Source organism: Bombus terrestris, chromosome 12, assembly GCF_910591885.1.
Source record: "Bombus terrestris chromosome 12, iyBomTerr1.2, whole genome shotgun sequence".
Lineage (NCBI taxonomy): Eukaryota > Metazoa > Arthropoda > Insecta > Hymenoptera > Apidae > Bombus > Bombus terrestris.
In genome coordinates this window covers 7,755,291-7,781,789 of record NC_063280.1, presented here as the reverse complement: position 1 = coordinate 7,781,789, position 26,499 = coordinate 7,755,291, and the positions used below count along the sequence as shown (strand labels likewise).

Here is a 26,499-nt window from a genome sequence, read left to right as displayed (position 1 = left end):
AGCGTTCTCTGTTAGGTGTTCCCATCGATATTTTACTAATGCGAGTCGCTCATGTGGTGGTCTCAAGAACGATCTTTCGTTTCGTTTGTTCGCAACATTGAAACCACTAGCTGTTGTCGAATATAATGAAGGAAAGTGTGGTATAGATTATTCCGACCAAATGGTTTTTTATGCCACCACAATTAGAAAAGGAATCGAATGGTACAGAAAACTTGGCGTTCAACTCCTTCTGCAGATTTCTGTTGTAAACGCTTAGACGGTTTACAAAATTGCAACAAGGAAGAATATAAATATTAGAATATTTAGACAATTATCAGTTGGAAAATTATTAGGGTTGTCTGAAAAAACAAAAGATCCTTGTCTTCGACGGAGTCGGCATAATATCGCCGTTCGGAAAAATGATTCCGGAAGAAGCATTAGACGCGCATGCAAACTATATTATGCGAATAAACGACATCGAACGGACCGAACAAAGGCACAAAATAATTTGAAGAAAACAACAACTTCTTGCCCAAATTGTCCCGACCTTAGTTATGTATAGAATGCTTTAAAGTTTCACATTCTAAATAATTTTTTAATAAACCACTTTCGTATTACTTTTATAACAATTCAACAGTTTTATTATTATGGAACATCTTTTCAAATATTTACGACGATCCTTCGCAAGTAGTCAAATAAGCGACACTCGAATACGGGTGTCGTGGCAGTCAACGTGTTAACACGATCTTTCTCGTTTTTCGCAGAATACTCGGGTGAAAGTTCCTGCAAAGATGAGGAAGAAAATCGAAGATCGCTGCGTGGTCCCTTAACGCGCCTCTGAATTGAAAGACGGTCGGCGGAATTACAGACAAACGATCGTGCTTACGAGTAAGCGTGGAGAAAGATTATTAGCATAGTTAACCCCCGCCACGGAAATTGCTGGAGCAAAAACTGGTGTAGCACCCTTGAGTCGGCAAACGAGTAATTTCCGCGATAGCACATTCAAGTTGCGCGTTTGCCTTCCTTTAACGCCGGGGGCTGCGTTTCGTATCAACAAAAACGCCCCCGCCCATTTTATAATCGCGTTTACGCTATTTAATACGGACGATTTACCTTGGCAACTCTTCCAAAACCGGAGTTACCGCCGCGTTAGAACGGCGCAAATTAAAACCATCGTTGGCGTTTTACCGTAAAAATCGTTGCGGCACAAAGTACGCGAACGCATTCTAATTCAATTGCGCTTAGGCGGTTCGCGCGGTTTCCACGGAAGCAACGGCAATCTACGCGACTAAAGAACTATCATTATAAACTCTAGTCGCGATAGTTAATGACGTTATTCGTCTAGATTACAGTGTGCTTAAAACAAGTATTATTCGGCTGCCGGCGCGCTACAATTCAATCGGAAGTTACGTTATCTGAACGAAAGCGGAGTGTTGTTCCTGTTGTGCCTGGGAACAGGAAACTTTCCCAACGTTTAACTCCCGCCAAATGAGTAAAATGTCTGGGAAGAAACAGCGTAGCAAGAACGTTACAACCGCGTTGCAAATATTCGGGCAAACTCGAATTCTTCTACGTGCGACTGAAGAAATCGCAGCTAGATAGAGCTTCGATTCGCGCAACGCTAATATCGATATTATACTTCGAATATTTTGTACGAGTCTTTGTATTTTCGGGCCGAGAAATCGCATGGTCGACGATCAATTAAGAGATAGAATCCGTCGAATATTTCTATTGAAATGTATCGGTGGCAAGAGAAGGTGCGTTGCGCGCGTGAAATATTTAAGTAGCAGTAGAATTAAAGTAAATTAATAAAGAGTCGACAATGCCGCGCGTGAGTTGTTCTAGAGTCGATGAGAGAATGAAAAATTACTCGGTTGTTACGTTATCGTCGATTCAATCTTTTATGGTTGAACGTAGCTCCGAATATTTCTTTCTATATTTATTCGGCTTCATTCTGTACATTTTGTGGTGGGTACCAGCGACTTCAAATTTCCCACAAACACGTAAACATCAGCGATCTAGTTAAAGCGTTGAGCGATATTAAATAAACCAGAAAAATTCAGTACAGAAATCTGAGAGGAGATTCAACAGAAGAGGTTTATATATTTTCCCCAGTATATGTGGGTTATTTGCTCTGTGTTCATTCTTGAATCAAACGGTTGACTTCGTTTAACCAGCGAAGTTTGCTTTGAGACGAACGATCTTCACAAGTACTACAAACAGCTTCGTCTTGTTACCTTCGTCTCAACTTGAACATTCTATCCCTTCCAGGCTTATACAGCATACAGACGTTCGATCTACAAAACAATTCTGCAAGTTTCCGGCTCTATCTTGTAGCAAGAAACTTGCTCTGGTTGTAGAACCTTATTGTCGGAGCGACTTGCAAGCCGCGGCGAATTTGCCAAACGCTAATTACAGAAGAAACCGGAAGTTTAGATCGTTCGAAGAGCAACGATCTCGTTCGTTTCCGTGGAACAGCGCGAACGAGAGAAGAAGTAATTTTAAATATTTGTATGGACAAATTGACTTAACAATGGCAAACTTTGATCGAAAGCAAAATCTTTCGTCTCTGTCGTGTAAATTGACAAAGTAAACGCGACAAATTTCGACCGATAGATACAACTCTAAAATTATAGAGTTGTACAATTTCAAAATAATGTTCAACGGAAGAGAAAAATGATAGAGCGACAGGAAGATTTAGTACATCGAAACGGAAGATGGAATTCATACAGCCATTGATGATTGATGTCGTTTTATTCGCGCGAGTGGCCATTTTGAATATTATTCAAATCCAGTCACATCCCTTGCAAAACAATTTGTTCGGTCCAAGCAGGCATCTCCACAAATGATTCTGTTATTATATTGGGTTGGTTCATACCGTTTCTGAAAATCAATATTACACGCGGCCAGGTATTTGCCGAAATCGAAAAGGAATAATTTACTTTTATCATCCGATCAAAAATGGAATGCTAAAACAAGTATATTCTGTTTTTTGTTAAATATTGAGATTTCGATAACTAAAATCAACGGATGTTAACTTTTGACGAAGAGTTCTCGTTGAGCAGGCAAAAATATCCAATCCTCGTTTATCAGATATAGCAGACGTTAAATATGATTCAACGGATTATTATATTTTATAAGTGGAACTCGTAAGAGCCGTTGGAAAAGGCTCGATATCGGAAAAGATGAAGAGCTTTCGAAGTAGCCGAAGGAATAGATAGGAAAAGTTAGAGTCAGAAAGCAATGATACATTATTCAACAAAATGCTATCTCTATGAAAATACATTGCCATCAAATTATTCTTAAATTTCGCTACGTGTTTCTGAAACAATCAGATACGACATAAGATTCCCCGATAACTAAAAATGCCAGTCTTAAATATATCGCGTATAAACGATTACAATTAACCCACTACCACGTTATTTTTTAACATTGTCTCTACGAAATAGAATTCCAAGCATTCGTACAGCATTTTTCTATCGCTACTTCTTTCGCCAAAATTCTACAATTTTATGAAATTCGACGAGCTACTTATAATATTACGAGAAGCTATATCGCTTGATCGTCGATGAACTAAAGCGATACGGTGAAAATAAATATGTACATTGGCGATTTTACGTCAATCGGTCAAACGTATTCGTATATTTTTAGCAATGACGTTTACTTCGATATTTGCTTTGGTAATTCCAATGTCGACTTCCAACGATATTACAAAAAATAACCTACTATCTAACCTTAATATCCCTAATCGCCGTGGAGATGCAAAATTCTGCATTGGGAATCGATTGACGTCACGGTGGCCAGAGCTTGATAGATAGGACGACCCTTTGCAATCGAATCTAGATCGAACCACGATGAAAATGCTGTTGGCAGCGAAGGCGTAGCGTATCCCGCCTTTATCGGTCAATTCATTCGCACCAGGTACAAAGGAATCGCGAAACGGTGCCGTCTTTCGCCTGATTTATTTGATCTGCGGCTTTCATAGAACGACGTGATGGAATCGCGCCGTAACGCAACCCATTTCGTATATCAAATACGCGGCGATGCATCCGGAATTCCGTACGCTTCTGTCGACGTCTTTGAACGGCGATATATTCGTATGTCAATGAGAAACGCGAGGCACGTCGTTAATGAAGCCAGTGGGGCACCATCGATTCATCCGCGAATGCGTTCATCCCGATAATATCTAACGATAAACGCGTCCCTGATATCTGCAACAGACATATCACCGCAAACAGTACGAAACAAGTGTTAGCGGATAGGCAAAACCGAGTAATTATAGCGTCGTGTCGATGTATTCGTTTTGGGAGTAAATCAACAGCACGTGATATTTACCGTGAGAAGCTAGCAAAATCACATAATAGCTGCGTATGTATACACCGTACTTGTTTCTTGTCTTTTGTAGGCGAAGAGAGGAGCGCTCTGGTAAATGTCCGTAAATAGCGATGGAGCAGATGCAATGCAGTGGTATCGTGCGTACGAGTTTCGAATTTATGATCGCTGAAACGTTCAGAAAATAGCGCGGTTCAGCGGAATAATGCTTCTTGCAATCAAAGGTAGTCGGTGGGTTGCATTAACGTTTATGGCTGCTTATGCGCTTTACCACTTTGTGCATTCGGAGCCGCTTTTTATGATAACAGATAAAAGTATGACTTTTTCGAAGATGGAAGATTAAAAAATGGTATTTATGAAACACAAATGGTTTCGCTTGGATGAACGCGATAAAAGTGTAACTATTTCGGATGCTAAATATCATTAATATTAATAAGATAATTGTTAAATATTATTTTGATCGAACTGGCTGTGCGCTTGTTTTATATTAATAGAGGTAGCTTTCTTTTATTGGGATTTATATTGGAAGCTGGATATCGTAGTAAAGATTACAGGCTTTCGGATAATTTAGATGGATTGAAGTGGTTCTTATATTCCCTCCACTGTATTTAGAGTTTTCCGTGGTCGTGTAACGTGTTACTGCGCTAGCTCTGTAGTTGTTAAGCTCTGTAGCTTGCAACATGCTGGTTTAGTGTTCTTCGCTGGATATCTTCGAGTGTCCAGTTACGAGTCCTGTTATAATCGTCTCTCTCTTCTTGTGCTTAGAGTAGAAGAACTTTATTCGACGAAAGTATATCGTGGATTTTCGTACTTTTGCTTGTAATTTCTACGATCTGTGTCATTCTATCTTTCGCTATTGTACATGCGACTTCAGCCAACGTTATAAACAATGAAAATAAAAGAGACAAACACCAAGTCGCAAAAGTTATAACAAAGAAAGTTACGCGATCGTTGTGGGTGGCGTGACAAACGCGATCTTCGCCTCGGTTCTTTCGTATGAATGCATAACGCGTAACAAACAGTCTGCGTCGCGTCACCGTAAAAGCAATATCTCTTTTACCAAATATTACAATTTTATTACGCGTCTTTCGTATTATCGCAATGCGGGGAAAGGTTCGCTAGTACGTTCGCGAAATATTTTTAATTGAACGCGCACGCCTGTTACGTTCTTCCCTCTTGCCGTTACTTTAAAACGTAGAATGTAAAAAAACGCGCGACATCGGCGAGGCGAGCGGAGAACTTTAGCCGATACGGTTGAACGAAATATATTTCCCCGGACAATATCGTGCCGTATCGCGCAAATAGAATATCACGGTTGTTCACGAATACGAGGATCGTTTGGTTCATAAATTTTTGTTTTATGTAATTCATAGGGCAATTTAGAGCTACGCTATTTTTCATTCGTCATAAAAATTCAATGCGCTGTTATTCTTTATTTCGAATGCAAGAAAAATATCACAACGATTTAGAATCGATAATTTAGCTTCAAGAGATACAAGCAAGCAATTAAATACTTCAGAAGTTGGTAAAAATAATTCAAAGCGATTCGTCGTTAAAGGGGACGAGAAATTTTTCAACAAAATTCGTTTCTTCTTTCGAACTTCATTTGCCAAGTTATAAATGACAAAAGATCTGAAACTGTTTCAATCTTCCTTAACTTTCGTTACGAATTTTCCATACAATATAATATATATTTCTCCATTTTTATTCTACTTTTCTCCTATTCCCTTTCATTCGCTTCTGTTGCTTTCCCCAGTTCCGAGAGGTGAAAGCATAAAGATTTAAGGTATCGTATAACAGATGCTCTCCATTTACCTTATTTACGACGTGTCTGCTTAAAAATATTTATAAGATTTCGGATATATCCGTCAGGTCAACCGAGAATGCTAAGAGGCGCATAAAAGAGTCGATCGTAAAAGTAAAGAAAGAAGGATATTATCGTTGTCCAACTTAAGAAAGGATGCTTGGTATAGTCATAAGTTTTTATTAGCGCGGTAACCGTGAGTTAAATGAAAAATATTTATCAAACAACGAGGTAAAGCCGGAGAATCGGAGCATCTAACCGAAGCGTTCTACGGAAGCCAGCGTGCGAAATTCACTGGAGACCAGAGTCGAGGGATGTGTTATATCCACGAGGCGTCGCCCATATATCAACCGCTAAATGGAAGGGAAGCGTGTTGTCTTATTTTCCTTGGCTGCCTGATAATTCGAAATTTTCTTGGCATATATACTACTTCCTCGATCTATCTTCAGACGGGTAAAACTGTCGATATGGTGAAACAGAGACGTTGTTCGATATCCGTATAAAATGATGAGAAAATTAAACTAGACCGGCAATGTTTCAAATATCACTATTTTCAGAGATGCATCTCCGACAATGAGAATTTAATTATATTATTTAATTATCGAAAATTTCATTTGGAAAGGAACAATCACTTAGTCGAGTAAATACAGTCTATTTATTTTCGTATATTTTGCTGCGTGTTCTATGTACGTTTATTGCATCGATTAATCTTTACTACCAAACGACCAGATACGTGGCAAGATACGCGGGGTTTAAGCGGAATCCCTTTCGTAAACGCAAGAAACTTCGCCACAAAGGCGGAATACCAGATCACCTCGAAACAATCCCATCTCGCCTGCCCACGTTCTTGTCTCATCGCACCCTCCAAACGGGATTAAGCGAGAATCTTATCTTCGCTTTTATAACTCGAATCGCATACGACGCGACGATTTCGAACTTGGATCGCCTAGAAGATATTCCATAGACCTGATATCGAAACAAGAATCGCGAAAATCCAGAGAACTCGAAGGACTTGAAACAGAGGAAATAATAAATAACAGGAAAATATTCTTCTTAACAAATTAGAAAGTTGTTCGTACGGTTAATTAGAAAATGGAAGACATAAAAGTGGCAGAATCTTTACGACGGATCGTCGTATCGCCATCGAATCGAGAGATAACAGCGTGAAAGGTATCAGTTTGCAACTACTTGGTCTGGAAGCAGGTTCCGAACAATCATAGAGGCAACGCGATGTCGGGAACAAGATATAGTTGGGGAATTCATCCCCAAAGTCAGGGAGTCGAGAAGTTGATCGTAGAAGATGGAAAGGAAAAAGAAGTAGAAGTAGAAGCAGAGGAAGATCCTCGGATGGAGATGTCCCTTATAGTTTGGGCAGACTTTATAACGACGGCATTGCCACGGAAAAGTTGCTGGCCTCGTAACAGGATCAAGTGGCTGATCTTATCGTCGTTTTTACAGTCTGGAGTCGGCTCAAGCGCATTTTCTGATTTCACCGGTGGATAAGCCTGTTCTGTAGGTTGGTAACAACGGCCGAAGACTGAACGTGGCCAGCGACGACCGCTACGAGCTGTCTGAACCTGATACAGGCGTGATTTTATAGCCAAAACTTTTGCGCCTTCATTTTCCAACGGCGCGTACGCGACCCTCGTTCTATCGATTTTCCCAGCCGTGTTCTTCGTCTCTCTAGCTAGTTGGCTCGCCCCTTTTCCCACTCGTCCTGCTCGCCTCTCTCGCTCCGCCTGTTCTCTACGCTTCGATGCAACCTCCCTCTCTTACCCTCTCTCACTCTCTCTCTCTCTCTCTCTCTCTCTCTCTTTCTCATCGCCGCACCATCCCTGTCGCTCTCGTTCTGCCCTGTATCGGCTGAGGTCGGCTACTTGCGATCACTAACCCCGATAGTAACGTCGAGTCGGTATGAAAATGACGAGATCTTCTTGCGACAAATCATTCCTCTTCCCTTCTTTCTTTTTCCTTCCAGTCTTTCGTTCCTGTTTTCGGCTCTGCGTAAACTCGGACATGCGATTTGCTCGGTTAATAGATCGATCGGTTTGCTGCAAAAGATATCGTAGCGGTTGATGCGGTGAGTTCTGACAAACAGCGCAGAGATTTATAGATATTCTTTTTAACGCTAGGACCACCTACGACCAAAGCGTGAAACCTCTGTCAAATCAAAGTAGGGGAAATACACGAGACAAACGTAGGTTAAACCGATCAACTTTATCCAGCTTGATGATTTATTTTCTAAGGTGTTAAACATTGGTCGTACGTAAAATCAGACAATTTTTATTTTATACCTATTTGCTCTTTCTTTATTTCTAGCCACTCGTTAAAGTTATCTTGAAAATGCGTCTAAAATATTGGATAGCCATGCATCCTTCGTTCGTAGTATATTCTCAAGCACTGGCCAAACACTCTTCCTTCGTGCATCTAACATCGTAGATCAAGAACCATCATCTATCGTTCTATTTACAAACACTCTTGACTCGCTCGATAAAATCCTATCATCTTCACACTACCGACGAGCATCCTTTCAAAAGCAAGTATTCCTTTCTTGTGTCACTGGATCTCGTTACCGAAGACTCGGCGCGACCCTTATTGACCCCAGTTCCAACATTTTCTTTCCACTTTCTTTTTCTCGGCGCCAGTTCCCACGACTGGTCGAACCAGAAAAAAACCACCGCTGAAACAATTTATCAAGACTCTCGTCGAGCATTTATTTGCATCCCGTTGACCCTGCGACTGGCAATTTTTGTCGCGGTAGGTAAGTTGCACGCTCGTTCCTCGATCGCGATAAGAAAGAGTATCACGCTGCGAATACGCTTTTTCCGGCGACCACTTTGTCAAACTGACGTCGGTGACGACGCGGTTAACCAACATCGATCGACACTGCAAACAGTACCCGCGATACCGATCCTCTCTGCTAACGAGCAATAGAAGAAATGTGGTTTTTTTTATCGGCCGGTAAGAGTTCGCTCCTACGTCCTATTAACCGTATTACTGGCAAACATCTTGATGCCTCCCGTTTTTCTTCCACAGCGTATGCACATTGCTGTTCGAAAGTCTCGCGACGTTACTCAGGTATGTTTATTTTAAATTTAGAAAGTTAGGTGATCTTCGAGACGTACGAGGGGATTTATTTATTATTTCTCTGAATTCTTTGTACGGTAGAGAAAGCGTTATATACTAACACGTTAGATTTTTAAATACACGTAATTTTTTCAAGTACGTAACTTTATAATTTGTAATTCTTTCGAAACTCTCGTTATCGCTATATCTCTCGTTTTTAGGTAAGAAAAAAAGGAGGAAAAAAAATTATAATTTAACTATCGTTACAATCTTCTTACCGCATCAAATATTTAAATTAGTCTTATCGTACTCCAGCATCTCTACATCCTTAAAACGCAAGAGATTTATTTTAAAATAATCCCTACTCTTTCATTTGTACTATCGAGAGAGATCTCGTGGTCTAGTTAGAGAAAATCGGAAGAATTTGTGTCTAAGTCGTGAGAAATGGTCGAACGGGACTCCTCGACGAGCTTGTTGGACGACGATTGAGGATCGATGCGAGTGAATGACCCAATTCGAACGTTGCAAGCCGAAAGGGAGCCGTGTATTTCCAGCCAGCAAAATGTCACGAAACGCGTACGAGATCCAGCCGTTTCGCTTCAACGACTTCGTTATTACGTGACATTTCTTCGAGAGGTGTTACGCTTGGTGCTCGGGTCAACTGGCTGGCCTAGAGTATTTCAGGAGTGTGATTTCGGGATCGTCACGTTATCGCCAGTTTTACCTTAACGATTCAACCTTCTAATGGGTTAGCGTAGGCGTGCTATGCTTAAGCTAATACGAACCTGCATATATTATGAAATTTCTTATCTCGAGCTTATAACCTCTAATTGCGTTAAATTTTTGCAAACTAACAAAAATTATCGAATGTACACGGTAGATCTTATCTTTTCGCTGCACAAACTAACTCTGTTGTTCTCAACAACTACACGAAGATAACTTTAAATGCGATCGTTTGATATCGAAGGCAGTCACGCCGTGATTAACAAATCTTTTTTTTTTTATTTTTGATATTATTAACACACATACAGATATATGTATAAGTTTGATGACGTAAATTTGTATGAACTACGGATGACCTTGGATGAAATAAAAATAGGTAACTGTACGTATACTTTTTAACTATTTTAGGCTAACAAATTTAATCTCTGGTTCTACTACGCGTATAACCAAGCGTATATTCGGTTTAATGCAACTTGATTTATTATTGAACGTTAGTACAATCGTGGATAATTGATGAGTGGTAATTATTGCAGGACGGGCGTGAAACGTTTAAAATATAATAGGAAAAACTGATAGAATTTTAAAGTAGATATTCGTCGAATGCGGACGGTATTTTCATCAAATTTCCTGCAACTCTGTGCCCAAATTTAAAAGCACCTTTTCGGACAAACAAATAGGACCACGCGAGGGACGAAAAATATAAAAGGACGAGGGAACTATAATATGTTTAGGGGTGTAAAAGAGCAAAGTAAACGTGGAAAGAGGAGGAATGGAATGGTGGGGAGGGGGAGAGGGAAGAGGAAGAAAAATTTGCCGAGAAATCGCGGCGGCTACGAAACAGAATGCAAAATGAGACTTTTTAGAACTGGTCCGTTGAAAGAGCGAAAAGAAGGATAATAACTTTGGGTAAATTTCACCGCCACTCCAACCCCCGTGCTTCTTGTTACATCACGCTATAAAAAGTTCGAGCATAGTTACCCTCTTTAGCATGCGTCTCGCTCTGACCTTTGTTACCTTCGTTTCCCTACGATTATGTCCGTTCTGAAAATCGATGCGGTGCCAACTGAGAGCGATGGTTCACCAAAACATTCTATGCTTTTAGAAATCTTTTACGAATATACGGTATGTGTTCTACGAAACATTTTGTAATTTCTTTGGTACTTATCGAGTACTGTGTCGATAAAACTTGAAACGAATTTGTTAATATATATATATTTTTTGCAAATATAACATACATAATATATTCGTCAAAATTTTCTATGGCGAGTATTCGAACACCTTTGCGGGCCACTATGAGGCAAATCGCAATAGGAAACCAGGTTTCACGACTTTAGAATTTGTAGGGCGTTTAGTCGACGATAGTAGGCGTGTTGTTTTATAAAAGCATTGCAATTAAGCTTCCATTGTGGTTCCTCTGTGCCTTTTTTTCGCATTTTTTCCAGCGTTGTACTCAGCGATTAACCTCAAATATACATCGACCGATTCAACGAGCGGAGTAAAATCTAAATCCCACAGAGTGATATAAAAACTATTGTAGAATGGGAAAGTTCGAACACGTGTAGAGAATGTAGGTTATTGCTGGAAATTTTAGGGTGCATAATCCAGGCAGCAGGATCCTTTTAGCTTTACGAACGTCACACTTAGTTGTAGGACGTGACACGGCATCTCTCAAAGGACAGATCCTTTGCGAGGGTGAGAAGAACGGACTTTGCCAGATTTCCAGTTAACGTATTCCGACATCGACAGTGAAAATAACAACCGGTAAGAAATAGTTTGGCCCACTCCACCGAGGAAAATGATCTCACCGTTTTTCGAGCGTGAAGAAAACTTTGCTCGTCCTTACGGAAAACTGTTAACTGAAAGCACTCTCGTGTATAAAGCAATATTTACAAGAAAAACAGCGACGAGGAGAGACGAGATGGATCGATCGCCCAAACGGAAAGGAGAATACAAAGCGAACTCAGACACGAGACGAAAATCACGGAGAAACCGTTTTTCCGAGGGTAGAGAGATCTCGACTCGAGTAGAATTTCGTAGCCGATAATACGGAACAACGTTGTACAATATTACTCGTAACACGATAAATAATTCCCGTATATGTATACATGGCATTGCCCGCGTATTTAGTAATAATTCGGAGACGATCATTTGCATTTACATGCATTTTCCAATTTTCCAACGAAAATTTGCCAAACGTGTATAACATGTTGCAGTTAAAAAGTGAAATTTCTACATGACGCAACTACGGATAAAAATAACGGAATTGCATTTTCTGTAAATAACATACAGCGACACACGTACTCCGCGAATTTTCGAAATTTCGATTTATTTCGAGAGAAAAATGCCTGCTGGAAAAATAACCTTCTGCCATTTTTCACCATACCGCAACTCACATATCACTGTTATGTCCACCATATTTCATACGGTTCTATAGCAAATGGTTCGAAAGAAAGTATTCGAAAGTTCCTTACGAATAATAAATTTCGCTGCAAAATCTTCGGCTGTGTATTGTACTATTTCATAGTTTGTACGTTCTATCGAAGTAGGTTAAAAATCTATTCGAGAATTTGCTAGGAAAATAAATACTCGAGAATGCGATAGTCCGCGATTCAGTCAAAGATCGAGCTATGTATCGTAGTATCCACGAGCTCGTTTAAAAGCAACACACCCGTACGATCTGGCTTTTACTCCGACAGCCATATATCTCCTGAATTCTGCTGGAAAAATAAAAGGAAAAGGAGGACGCACAAGAAAGGGTAATACATCAGGCTAAGTCCGAAAACAATTTCACCTACAAAACAAGTGTAAGCGGGGAAATACGGTCGAAGAATGTATCTTCGGATGAACAATCTTTAAATTCCTTGCTTACAAAGCAGAAAACGTATATAGCTTGTAGACGATATCGTTAAATATCCCTTGGAATATCGTTTGACGTTGTCTTACAGAAAGTCCAAATTTTTCTTTCGATTCTTATCAGATATTTATTACACCGCGTATCGTGTCCATCTTCGCTGGTAATATAAACATATACAAAGACAAAATTGTGAATTGTTGTATAAACGAGAACAAAATATATTCGAGCGACACCTAAATATTTTCAACGATTGCCGAATCTATAGCTCTATCTACTAATCGACTTATTAAAATGATCAGACGAATTATAGATTAGGAAGAAGCTATCGAAGAGAGGCAAAGAGAAAATATTTGTAATTTTTTCGCGGTCGGATCAATTATTCTTCGAAGGTAAATCATCGAAAATATTTTGGCTGACTGCGAACTAAAATCTGGCATGGTAATAAATGGTTAGGAACTCCGTGGAAGTGTGGTTTGTGGCACTAGTGGAGCAAACTATCTCGCGGACTCAAGACAAATCACACTCCTGGGAAATCTTGCGTGATTTAGCTTTGCATTCTTTAAGGGAGCACCTTTCCGAGTGTCGTGAGACGAACTTAATCTTCTGTCTGAGTCTAAATATTTTCCAAATCATTCAACTCGGTTAACTAGATAAACTACCGCGTCGTTTCTCATTAAAATTAATACCGAGAAAAGTTCCACGTGGCTCACTCTTAACGACTTCGAAAGAAAAAGGAATATTCAAACTACCATACTCAGGACTTTAGTGATCCGTGACGCTTTGGTAATAATTCCCGGGAAAGAAGAAATTAGTGCAATTAATCGTAGAACTTTAACGTGTAACTTTTTAAGAAAAAGATGATCGGATCTAAGAATTTAATAACGATCTTCTAGCAGCAAAGATGGCAACATTGATATGGAAAATATATTCGATAACGCATTGTTCGTGATCCTTAAAAAGAAAAAGAAGGGAGACAGAATAGCAAAAGTAATATTTAGCAAATCTTCGTAAAGTTTTCTTGTCGATTTTTCGCAAAGGAGAAACAAGTAGACTTAGCTTCGTCCGAAGATGTATTTTTCCAAATTACTTTACACGTACGTACCGCTATGATTAACAAAGGAGAGTGGATAGAGGTAAAACAGCAAGGTACAAATACCATGGACGTAACGTAAATATAAAGAAGAATGGTCTACATAACGCAAACGGAGCTGTGTCAGGCGCAGCTTGTTTCAGTTTTAGGTAAACCGACGAACGAGCATCTTTTCCTTCCTGAGACTAAGGAATACAGGTAAATAGATAGACGAGAAGTTAAAGAGGTAAGATGGGACTGTAGGAGAGGGTGAGGAGGGAGGGAGAGGGGAAGAACTACCGACGAATAAAATGGGAATTTCTAAAAGACTCGTCTTCGGGAATGTTTTCAATTTCCTCGTTTGTTCCCAGCACGTTCCCTTACGCTCGTTTCTCTCTTCCTTTTCCATTTATAAACGAGACTCCTCTTTCGAACTGTACTGAATTCGCGTTTTAATGAAATTATCGTATCTCGTCGACGTCCACGTTGAACGCAAACATCCGATGGAATAATTGTATCGCGTTAATCAAATCTTTACTTTGAATAAAATCTAAAAGAACTCGTAAGAGTTTGCCGTAAAAAATATTTGTAGATATATTACGCGTGTTATGGAAAATGTTTTGAAATTTCATTAGCAGCACAGCGACACACTACCATCCTGATTGTACCGGTAAAATGTGAAAGGAATTTGGCAATGTACATGGAAGTTACGAGATATTTACTGCAAACATATAATCTATTTAGCATACAACGTGAGAATAATGGTCTTCGACATATCCTTTAAAGATAGTTTAAATATTAACTCTTCAAATATGTTGATAATAGCCGCGGAATGTACGTTTGCAATTACTATCTTACAACTTCTATATACATTTTCAGATTGGTTTGAAATTTTAACTAATATAATCATGCTAATCAGGTGTCATTGCAGTGTTAATGAAATTTCAATGTGTTCCGTATAACGTACATGGTACATTCATAGATATATTTATAACTGTTTAAACACTTTGATGAACCACTCCATGTATATCATATGTACGTATGTATGTATATACGTGGGAGTAACGATTTTAAAGCGTATAAACAGCGGATGAATTAATTATACAAAGACAAAGAAGAGACAGTAAAGAGGGACAAGTCAAAGAGCTTATAAGTATTAAGGTGCAAAAAGGAAGTTCGTTTCTGTGTAACTTAAATTAGTTTTAAACACGTTTATTGCATTACGAAGGGCTTCTTCTATTTAAGCTTTCTGTCTCCTGGACTTTTATGCATTCAAAGCGGCTCAGTAGCTAACCGAGTAACGGCACGAATGTAATTTTGCAATTCAATGGGAAAAAACGCGTAGATATCATTAAAAGTTATTTAATTTTTGCAACGTCGCTCCTACGGATATTCATTTCGTTACATCGCGATGCGAACACGAACCGGCGACTATTCGCTGTTCGAACGTTGGGGAACTTTAACCGAACGACAGTAGCAAAATCTTTTTAATTCGTTAGCCGCAGGAAATTTTATTTTTGAGAAAAATCCCAGGACCTACGATCTCTCTTTCTATCAACGAGATAGAAACAGGCTTTCAGTTGAAATATTTAATTTTAATAAAACCTTTAACCTATCTGTTTATATTTACAGTCATCTTGCGAAAAGTATCTCTAGGCTGTTTAAAGATTTTTATGTGTTTGAGCAAGGAAACAATGTCGCGAAACAGTACCTAGACTACTTTTCTCAATATTACATTATAATGTCGCGAAGGTGGTTCAGTGTCTCCTGGGTCATCATTATGAGACGAAACAATGTTGAGAGTATGGCATGAAGCAAGCACGCGCGTCGTTTAATTTTTGCAACAATGTCGCTAGGGACCCATAATGTTCAGGCAACTAGCAAATTGTTATGAAGTATAAATTAAAACTGCAATAATGTGATGGAACGTTTCAAAGAATTTTCATACTTTTCCCAATAAATTGTCCCACGATATTTTCGAATCTCGAGTAGGTTGCACCGTTTAACAGCATTTCTACGATGTTTCAACTCCCTCAGGTATTTTCAAATTCGTGATAATATCGGAAAGTGCCTCCAGATATATCTCATCCATATTCCATAGCATTTTTCTATAGCGCCTTCAGTCTTTCGACAATGTTGCAACAACACAGCGCATGTAACAGATCTATACAAATAACACGTACATATATATGTAGAACATATATATAGAACATAGAAAGCAATTTCATTTTGGCTTATGACATTTGCTTCAATTTTCAACCGTTCCATCAATGTACGCCACCTTGAACGCGCGAGATACTTCGTATTGGGTGAACAACATTTAATCAGTCGGAGAGTTGGTAATATTTTCTTGTATCTGACGTATTCGATTGATTCACTGGCAGACTGCATACACGCCGCGAGATGATGAAAGTTTTGCCGATGAAAGTCGGATGAAGGAATTTACTTGAAAAAGAAATCTTGTTTCGTTGGTAAACGCATCGGGTAAAAGACCGCGTATTTCTCTTACGGAACATATGCCAATACAGTTTATAGTCTGTTCGATGGAATTCTATCGCCGTGGCGAGTTCTATACGTGACGCTTCAAACGAAAGCTACTTACATACTTTTGCTCTCATTGATATTTCGTTTGAGGGCAGATTAAAATAAAGAAATAAATATTTGAAGACGTTGCTAGTTTTATAAACGACGACGCGAGCGAAATTAAAACTTACAGTCGCGTGAAAAGTATCGCACGAAGAAACATTCCCGATTTTATAGCTTTCTTTTCGCCCGAAGAAAGCTACGTATTATCTCGGGTATTATCAACTTCGAGCTGGAATCCGCCTCTCTGCTAAAAACGAAATTTTAACCAACTTTCCTCGAGTTACAGGATAAATTCGTAGGACGAATCCGAGGATGGAGAGAGAATTGCGGGCAAGTTCACAGGCTGAGCTTTTAAAACACAGAACACGTTGGTGGATACGTCAGCGCCAACAGTTTCATTGAAAGTTCGAAACTTTAGATTTCGAAAAAGATGAGTTTACGGTGAAAGTTCGACCGAACGTGGCTATACAATGGAGCTAGTAGTTGAAAATAGTCATTCTCAAGATGGGAATAGAGAATAGCGTGACGTGGATGCGTGAAAATAAGGCTCTGCCGACCTGTACACGGAAACCAGATAAAATTACACTTACAATTACAAACACGAAGTCAATCGGTACGCGTTTAAACGTACCGAGCTCGAAGCGGGATCTTTATTCGTTTCGAAAAACCTGCCTTTCATTTGCCATTTGCTTTTAAATTGAAAACTTTTATCGACGCGTGAGACGAAATTTCCTCTCGAACTTTTCATCTCCGTCCACACAAATATTTTCTTCTTATTTCATTTACCACGCTGAGAAGAACTTTATGCACTCGCGTTGGAAATTAAATACGTTACCGCGAGCCGTAGACGAGGATACTTGAACATTTAAATTAGTCCTACGACGCGTGCAAAACCGAATTTCGTACAGAGATCGGGGTATTAATAACGAAAACACGGACAGGTGTATTTATACGAGTGAGATTCGTCGATCTAGACCTGGCCTAGATTCACTGGAAGAGAGAAGGACGAGACAGCCTTATACCTCGGAAATATTCACACGTGATTCGAACGTCGAGTGTCTACCGCGCGCACAGAGATCCAAGAAATTTGCATTTTATGTCAAAATTTAGCATGCAAAAGGAAAATATTTCCGTTCCCTTTCCCCTCTTTTCATTCGTTCTCGCGACACCCGCTTCTGATTATCGTTATTCGAATGATAACGAATGCCAGCTTTGCGATACGTTCGAATACATTTCCCGGTATATACGACAGAAAAAATAGGTTTTCGTAAAAACGTGCTACGAGAACTGTTTGAAGTTTCCTAGAATTCTTAATTTAAGTTCGTTCTATAGTTTAATATATTTTTAATAGCGAGACGCTTTAAACGAATCTTAAATATTGACGGTGTTTTCCAAATTTTCGTAACGTTAAAAATTAAAGATCAGTGAAATAAAATGTAGGCGTTTAACAGGCTTGCCTTTGTCCCTCGACAATAATCGTTAAAATCTTTTTACAAGAATCGTCGGTCTCGCGACGGTCATTAAAATAACCGTATCGAGACTGCGGATGGAAAGAAAAGAAAACTAGATGAATGGAAAATGATTAAGCATTAAAGCTGTGTAAATGCGTTCTTTGCGAAGATACGAACACGAACTAGTACATTTTCTTGTCGCGTGTTTGGATATTTCAAGATAATTGAACGCAGAACACGTTTCCTTTCGGCGATTTGTAAAACACGGCTTTGCCACGAAACATCGTTACCATCTCTTTGTCATCTCCGAATCTCTGATATTTTTTTCCACCCGGCTACGGAAATTCGTGACCAGAAAAACGAGATACGCGGTCAGTAATACACCTATCAAATAACTATGTCGTAACGTGTTATCAAGAACCTTTCCACTATACAACCAAAACATCGTTGAGAGTATGGTCACGAAGCAAAAAGCACCTTCTCAAACATCAATAAACCACACATATCATCCATTAACGATACGATCACTCAGAGAATTAAACTCGAGTGGCACTCGTCCGCAAGACATATAAAAACTAATATCGTAAAAAAGAGAAAAGAACCTGTGAGAAAAGAAAGAGGAACTCTCCAAGGAAGACAGAGTTAAGTTATCTGTTCTCAGCGGAGGGTCGATAATTGACCCATAAATCAGTTTGCCTAAATAGAAAAGTTGGAGTAACAGTGGTTTTCTAGACCCTGTTGGTCCAGTTTTAGGCTCAGCGGTCGAGGTGCGAAGTTATTCTGGTCGCGTGTATTGCTTTTCTTGGTGTTTCCCAATCCGTGCATACCTGCTTACTTGCATATATACGTTGAAAAGCTTGCTCGTGAATAAACTACCGGTAGTCGTATACACGCGATTATCTCCAGGAAATATTGCGTTTCGTGGTAGTGTACGCCGATCCCGAGAATACCATAAATACGATCGTTAGAGGAAAACACGACGAGGAATAATCGTGCAGAGGTAATCGACAGGATTGGCCTTCGGATTCGAAGGGAATTCGAGACGATAGGATCGAACTAGGAGATAAGAATACGATTCGCCGAGTAGCTGACGGGGTATCGACATATCGTAACGGTTACGTCAATGCTCGGGTATAGTCCGAGCGAATGTTAACACGTTACCATCGAATGGGGTTGAAGAAGACAAAGCACGATATCGATTTTACCGTATGTCTATGATCAGGAGAAAGAGGAGGGGTTGAAACGTACGCCACAAAGCTTACTAATCCAGTTCTGAACTGTGTCGGTGGAAAGAATAGGCAAGAATGAAAAAGTGATGAACGTGGAAGTCGCTGAGGAGTCAAGTATGTATATCGATTCGTTACGAAGAAAGAAAGAAGAAGCTGATTTATAAAATTAACATCGTGGAATAAAAGTTGTAAAAAAAAAAAATAATAATAATAATGTCGCATAAGGAAAACTTAATATACATATACAACGTGTATCCACAAGTGTATAGAAAATTTGCCTACAATACGATCGAACCAATTTGAGATTGAAAGGAACGTGTTCCTTCGTCATTCAATCCGGAGATGTATTTCCTGGAAGCTTGCCCGGATTAAATGAAAATGACATTTCGCGATATTTGGACGTCACGTGTGGTGGGTGAGGTTTATCTGCAACTCTCCAACACAGAGCCACAACTGTGGTAAGAATAAAACGGCGCAATTTCGTTTTACCTGGTTCCCTGCGGCTTATAACTCCTCTCTTTTTGCACATTTTTCTATCTTGCGAGATGCGGCCACTTACATGCACAAGACATCCATTGCTGTTTCATAGCCGCTCGACGAGCGAGTGTGCTTGACGTCAAGAGTCTCGGCGAGAAAGACACCAACAGCATGACTCACGGCTTTTACTTAAAAGCGTAAATCGATATTTCGATTGCAGGATGTCCGAAGATAATTGCGCTCGTTGCAGGAACGAGGAATTTTATCGGTTCCTAGTCCCGTTCTCAAATGTAATCGTCCATTCAGACCGTCTAATCACCGGTTCCGTGTTCACTGATCACTGATTAATGATTAACTCTGCTCACGAAATCGGGAAATAAAATAATTCTAGCCGGTGTAAAATACTCAGTGAACGAATTTACAACTTTCGAACCCTGTCCTCGCGAAAAGTAAATTCTAGTAATTGAAAAACTAACAAATAACATCAGCTTCGTGCAATTTTTGATAAAACGAGATTTTCTCGGAACCGTAATAGCACAGATACGAAAAATGAATGTCCGAGACGTAAATATATACGAATCTGGAACTTCGATGTCTGTCTCCTATTTTAACTGTAAAATATTATTTTTGACCGCGGAAAAGACCAGAAATTATTAAACAATAATGCATGGGTCGATCGATAAACCGATAGTCTATCCATCATACGAAGCAAGCAGCTAGAAATAATGACCCCGAGATGGTCTGTGATGGTGGTGTTTTGGGGTATTTTATCCCTAGTCTCTTGAGCTTAGAATCTTCTTTGCTTTCATATCGAATCGATATTGTAAACTGCATAAACATGACGGACATTTCATTATAGAAGATTATTATGAAGTATGCTATTTTTATTATTAGCCAAAATTCGGTAGCTTTTAAATGAAGTTATTAAATCCTGTTATTTGCATTGAATGTATTTGCCATTTTGCAACCAATAAAAAATGTTAAGTATTGGTTACGTATATATATATATAATTGTCACCTGAAACAAATTTTCATCTAGTTTCATGTTCGATCTAGCACAATCAGTTTCCTATCTCATGAAACAAGGGCGTGATTATTCAACGAAATTATTGTGCGAATAATAACGATGTGAATAATAATGAGAGCATTAATATGCGAACGACTAATTTCATTGATACATATGTACATTACTAAAATTGTTTGTAATTAGTAGTTTGAAGAATCTACTTAACAGTTGTAAAAAGAACAAAAATTCATACTGCTGATTACTGACTAGTTAATTGATTACTGTAGTTTCCTTCGAGCAAGGTATTTTAATATCGTATAATACTCTATAATATTCTATGCTGCAATATTATGTACCTATTTTTGGAGCATGCTTTATTATACAAGCGTGTATTTTAACATATCTGATGTTCCTCAGGCTTATTCCATGTTCATGTTATTAAACGTTAAATATTCAAGAGCACAATATGAAGTAAGCTATATTTTCCTACTTATGTAGCATCATAATGTTAATATTTATCCCATTATTATAAATTCCCTATAATATTCCGCTGCAACTTTGCAATGCGTTTGATAAATTGTCAATTCGATCAGGTAACGCTAGCGTAACACCGTTAATTTAAAGCAAATCATGTTACGCTTGTATTAATTGAACGAATATATGCAAATTTTAAACCGATTTTCTCATGTAATTTTTGTCAACTGATCATTTCAGCATTTCCGTTACATGATACACGCAAGGATTATAATTCGTACATTTCCGTTACAGCAATAAATATTGAAAATAATTTCTTAACAGAAAGTATGGAATGCATGATGGTACTTACTGATGAAGACAGTGACGTGTAAAGTAACTTTTCGTATGATGTGTCGCATGAGAATATGAGATGTGCCCAGGAAAGCACTGCCTAGACGATTTGTCGCGGAACCAGTTTACTTCTCATCGAGTCAATGAAACACCTAAACATATGGAAAATTATAAATAAGAAATAGCGTTCATGATACATGCACGTAGGTATACTGGAAGATGGATGTTTTTGAAATTATATAAAAAAAAGGTTATATTTCTTTTAATCTATCAATATTCACCCTCGTGTATGAAACTATCGATTTTGATAAAGTTGAAGTCAGAAAAGCAATTTACAAGAAGTGGTAGCAAACAAGTATACGTAGTAACCCGTTGTAGTATACACGTATAAATATTTGAAATTTTATGGCACTCCTGACATATCGACGCCATGACAGTTAGGATTAATCGCTGATTCACGACATGTAATCTTTGTGATCAATTTTTTAAAGTAACTAATTATAATTTAATTCGATCTTCATAAAAATAGTTCTATTACGTTACGTGCTACCTACCATGATATTTACAATAATTACAGTGGAATTAGAATATGTTGCACTTGTTTCACATTTACATATATCGAGAACGACGTTCCCATAGTATGACGGATCACGTACTCACGCGTTTGAATATCAATCTTTGCGAACAAGTGGCGCTGATATCGGTCGACGCGCCAAGGGAATCATGGGAAAAATATTGCAAACGAATCAATACGTTAGTCTTTTCGGTACCATTTTCTCATATTCCCTTCCCGCCCCCTCCCCAACGTGATTTTCTACAGTATTTCATTCTTCGTACGCTCCGTTCCTTTTTAAAGCATCCTTCTCCGAACGCAATCCAGTGGGTTACCTCTCTTTGTAAGTAGCTTACATTTTCCGAACGTTCCGGCGCGCAGAAGGCGTGTGTTTATTTACATTCATACATAGGTATTTAGACGAAAACAATATAATGACACAGTCGTAAAAGCAGCAAAAAATCAAAGTTTGTACGTTTCACGTATTCAAGCACGGTTGAAAACATGTAATAACAGACATTTTTTGAGAGATAAACATTTCAAACCATGATAGTTGTCACTGAAGGATTTTATGAATAACCCAGCGTTTGTTATGATTCTTTTCTTCGTATTGTTTTGTTTTTATATTCAAAGAAGAAATAGTATTTGAAAAGTGAACAGAATTCATAATCTCGTTTGTACTACGCATTAGACGCATATTGGTTGTTTGTTTTTAACCTAACATTTCCATAAATGCTCGCGTTCTGAATCGCTCTATGCCGATTGCATTGTATTCGAATAAATACATTAATTTATATGTGTGAAAAGCCAGAAAACTTATCTATTTTTTAAAACTTGACTCACTTAAATGGCATATATGAAAGTAGGATGAATTCAGCCCAATCCATTCCTGATGTTTTTGTTGCTTGGCATTTCGAGCGGTATACACATGTTATCACTTACTCGTTAAATCGTTTGTCTTTCGTTCGAACGGTAGCAAGACACGATACAAATTGCGACTGATAAACACAAATCTATCGAGATGGAAACTGCGCAACAAGAACGATGCAGTATGACGTATGACTGATCGCGTACTCGTGCGTTCCAATATCGATTTTTACGAACAAGTGGCGCTGATATCGACTGACATGCCAAAGGAATCATGGGAAAGATATTGCTAAACGAACTAGTCATATAAGGTGTAGTAAGTGCGTCGTGTATAGTTCACGAGTACGAATGATTTACGCATGTTCGGATGATTGTTTGATGGAATTATTGTTAACAAATATCGTGTACTCCTCGTCCATCGCATAAGGTAACCAGATTTTTATCAATCATTCTATGTTATCCCGTGGTTTGTGGTTATATGTTTTGACGAATTACAATTTTGACAAATGAAACATTTGATTGGTTTGGTGTATTCGCCAGAATGACAGTTAGTAATTTTATTACAAAGATATATGTGGATGCGTGCGTGTATTTCAAATATAATTTTTCATCATTAATAGCTATGATAAATACGGTTGCTCGTAGAAGGTGTTTTCGTAAATATATTACGAAATCATTTATGTTGTAGCTTCTACATATATTATATTTTCGAAATGGATATAAATTTTATCGATATGATCACGACAGACATATTTCATTACTGTACCAATAAAATTTGAAAATGTTTTAGTAATACGTTTTCTATGATAACCGCTCAAATACCTTTACGAGTCATTGTATTTTGAAATATTGAATTTGCTATCTCTGATCCCAACGTACCGTATGTGCGCGTGAATATTTCAACGTGAAAAATTGTTCGATAATGAAATTAGGTGTTTAAACTCTTACGTCGAACAAACACCGTTGTATATAAGGAAGTTTACAGGCGCGCAGACGGGAAGAAATGACGTTCAGAACTTCTGAAGTTTCGATCAAAGATACATAAAAGAAAATTTATAAAGTCGACGTTATCGGCAGCCATTTTGTGGGTAGAAAAGAAATAATTTATGTGGCTATTAAACGAGACCGTGACCAATTTTCTCCGAGAAATATTATCATATCGAAATTACTGTTTGATGGGCTTATTTTTCTTCGTGATTCATACGTATACTCGGTTTTATGTAATAGTTCGTTAAGAACTAAGAACTTTATTAATGCTACAGGAACGTTCAAAAACGTTCTAATTGAGTAAAATCAAACAATGCTCGTATCCAGTTATCAAATTATACGCGTTTTACAAACCTTCCAATTTTTCTTATCGAATTTTAAGAAAGATCAATCGCTTTCGAAATTTCGCTTTAAAAAATGGCTAATATTCTTTCTTAGTTCGTTAAGTGGGGACAAAATTTCACAGAAAATGTGTCTGGTCAATGTAATAGAGTTATTGTCGTGGATAGCTTTGCACCTAAAGATCCTCATTTCTGCTGGGTCATTATTTCGTCGTCCTAGAAGCAGATGGCCTCTTTTAAATTTATTGGTCTTTTAGCACCGTTACGCGAGTGTTGTGCAAATACAACGCTGTCTGCTGCTTGGAAATCCAACGACCACCCCCGGGAATTTTGATTTCCCCCTGATCCATAATAATAGACTTGATCCTACTTTTCTGGCAATTGTAATTCTACAAAAGCATTGTATAAAATATAGTTCTTTTCAACTGTTTGCTGGGTCGCAGAAGAATTGCATTCTTGTCACCATCATTTGGTTTATATTTAATAAACTATTTTTGTATTTATTACAGGATATTGCCGAATGGATGCAGTCACAACGAGGTTATATTCTACAAAATGTGAGTGAACCAAACATATTTTTCATATATATGAACCTTTTAGAAACTAAACTGGTCAACTGCATTTTTTATTCATTCCATTACATAAGTGCAGGATTAATATTTAGTTCTCGAAGAAACTATTTATTTCTCAAAGATTCTTATAAGTTCATTGCCATAAATCATAAACAATGGTAAATCCTAAGGTAAGTGTACAAATGGACAATGCCTGTAGCATCACCAGTCTTCTTCAGTTATACTTTTCAACTTATGGAGTTGATCAATGTGGTTACTGAACGGTTCATATGTAGATTTATTTTCTCTCGCTCCAATAAATACTTTCAAACAAACGTATGACGTATATGCATAAAAAATGTAGCGAAATAATACAGTGGATAAAGGTAAATTTACATAACGCGACAATACATAAGGCAAGCGAAGTAAAACATGAGAATATTTTCTTAATTGGCAAAATTTCTGCACAATTTCTCCAAACTTCTACTACGTTAATTTAACCGCTATATTCGAGCAAAACGTTATTATATCTCTCCTATATATCTAGAACCACCGAAATATTAAACGATTACAAGCGTAACGGGTTATCTCTAAAAAAAAAAGAAAAAAAAATGATAACGTTCACGAGTATGCACGGTGTAACGACGATATCGGAGTACGTGTTTTGCGGAATACAGCCACTTAGTCTCAATTTCAAGCCCGGCCTCACCCCGTATACAGCTGTACACGTCCCACGGCATTATCGTTTCGTCGTGGCCCGCCCGTTATACGATAGCTTTATTTCACGTGTACGTAGAGCCGAGATTCGATAAAAATGTAAATGCGCCCGGGCATATTTATGTCGCGAGTCGATCGCGCGAAAAATTTCAATGCGGCCGCTTGCTTTATCGGTCCTTTACCCCCATGGATACAGGTACACGTTTGTTCACGTGAGACGAAACATCAATTAGCCTCTTAGAGAGGCTATCGGGAATCATGTTGCTCCTTTGTACCTTGGAAAATTATATATTCGCGATACATCATTCGGCTATATAATAGTAAAAGGCTAATGTTCCGTTCGTGATTAAGAAGGGAACAAAACATAGAGTAGACTCGCGGTTATCTGATGCCGCTTTAATCGAACACAATTTTGTTGGGATACAAACAGTGGATCCCGAACTGAAAGCGAGATTTTGCTTGAACAAATTTAAATTAAAGAAGCGGAAGAAGATGATCGACCGTTTTCTAAAAGTAAGTTTAGTGAAAATACCTTTCAATATATGTATGTAAATATTAAACGTTACAGATATATATGTGCAGATTTTTCCATTAACAGCCCATGAATATGATAATCAAAGGCGAGTAAACGAAAGTATATCGTAGAAATAAAGAGAAGCAAGGAAATTTTTGGATGGCGTAAACTTAAACGAGAGCTTTCTCGTATTATCGACGAAACGACGATAGGGGCGGTTTCGAGTGGCAGAAAAAGATTCGATTAAATGTAAAACAGTTCAGTTTCTGAACACAGCCTTCGGCAATTTCTTTGCTTCCCGCGTTAGAATTATAGCCTATAAATATTAAAGCGGGATTGCACTGCGCCCTGTGCTTCGAACATTCGTCGTATCAACGTTTCAGTTTCAGCCTTTTGGTGGCCCCTTTACAGTTATCGAATAGAAACGTGGTAATTTAAGGGAACAGTTGAATCTACGTTTTACGACTGTTTCGGTGGCAATCGCTTTTTATTTTTTACATATAGCTCTCTACGTTTATTCCTTTCCACTCGTCCACTCTGCTGCAAGTTCGATGGAGTAAAATAACCCCAGGATACGAATGCAGTC

General features: G+C 38.4%; 1 protein-coding gene across 3 annotated transcripts in view; it reads right to left on the bottom strand.

Annotated features, from left to right (window-relative positions):
* LOC100642295 (chondroadherin-like protein) overlaps positions 1 to 26,499 on the bottom strand; it is a 168,527-nt gene that overhangs the window by 119,339 nt on the left and 22,689 nt on the right. Inside the window, exon 2 of one of the 3 annotated variants that reach the window (XM_012315110.3) lies at positions 21,403 to 21,535. The exons of the other annotated variants lie outside the window; for them this stretch is intronic. The gene's annotated coding sequence lies outside the window, so the exon portion shown is untranslated. The remainder of the gene's footprint in view (positions 1 to 21,402; positions 21,536 to 26,499) is intronic. 3 annotated transcript variants of the gene reach the window in all.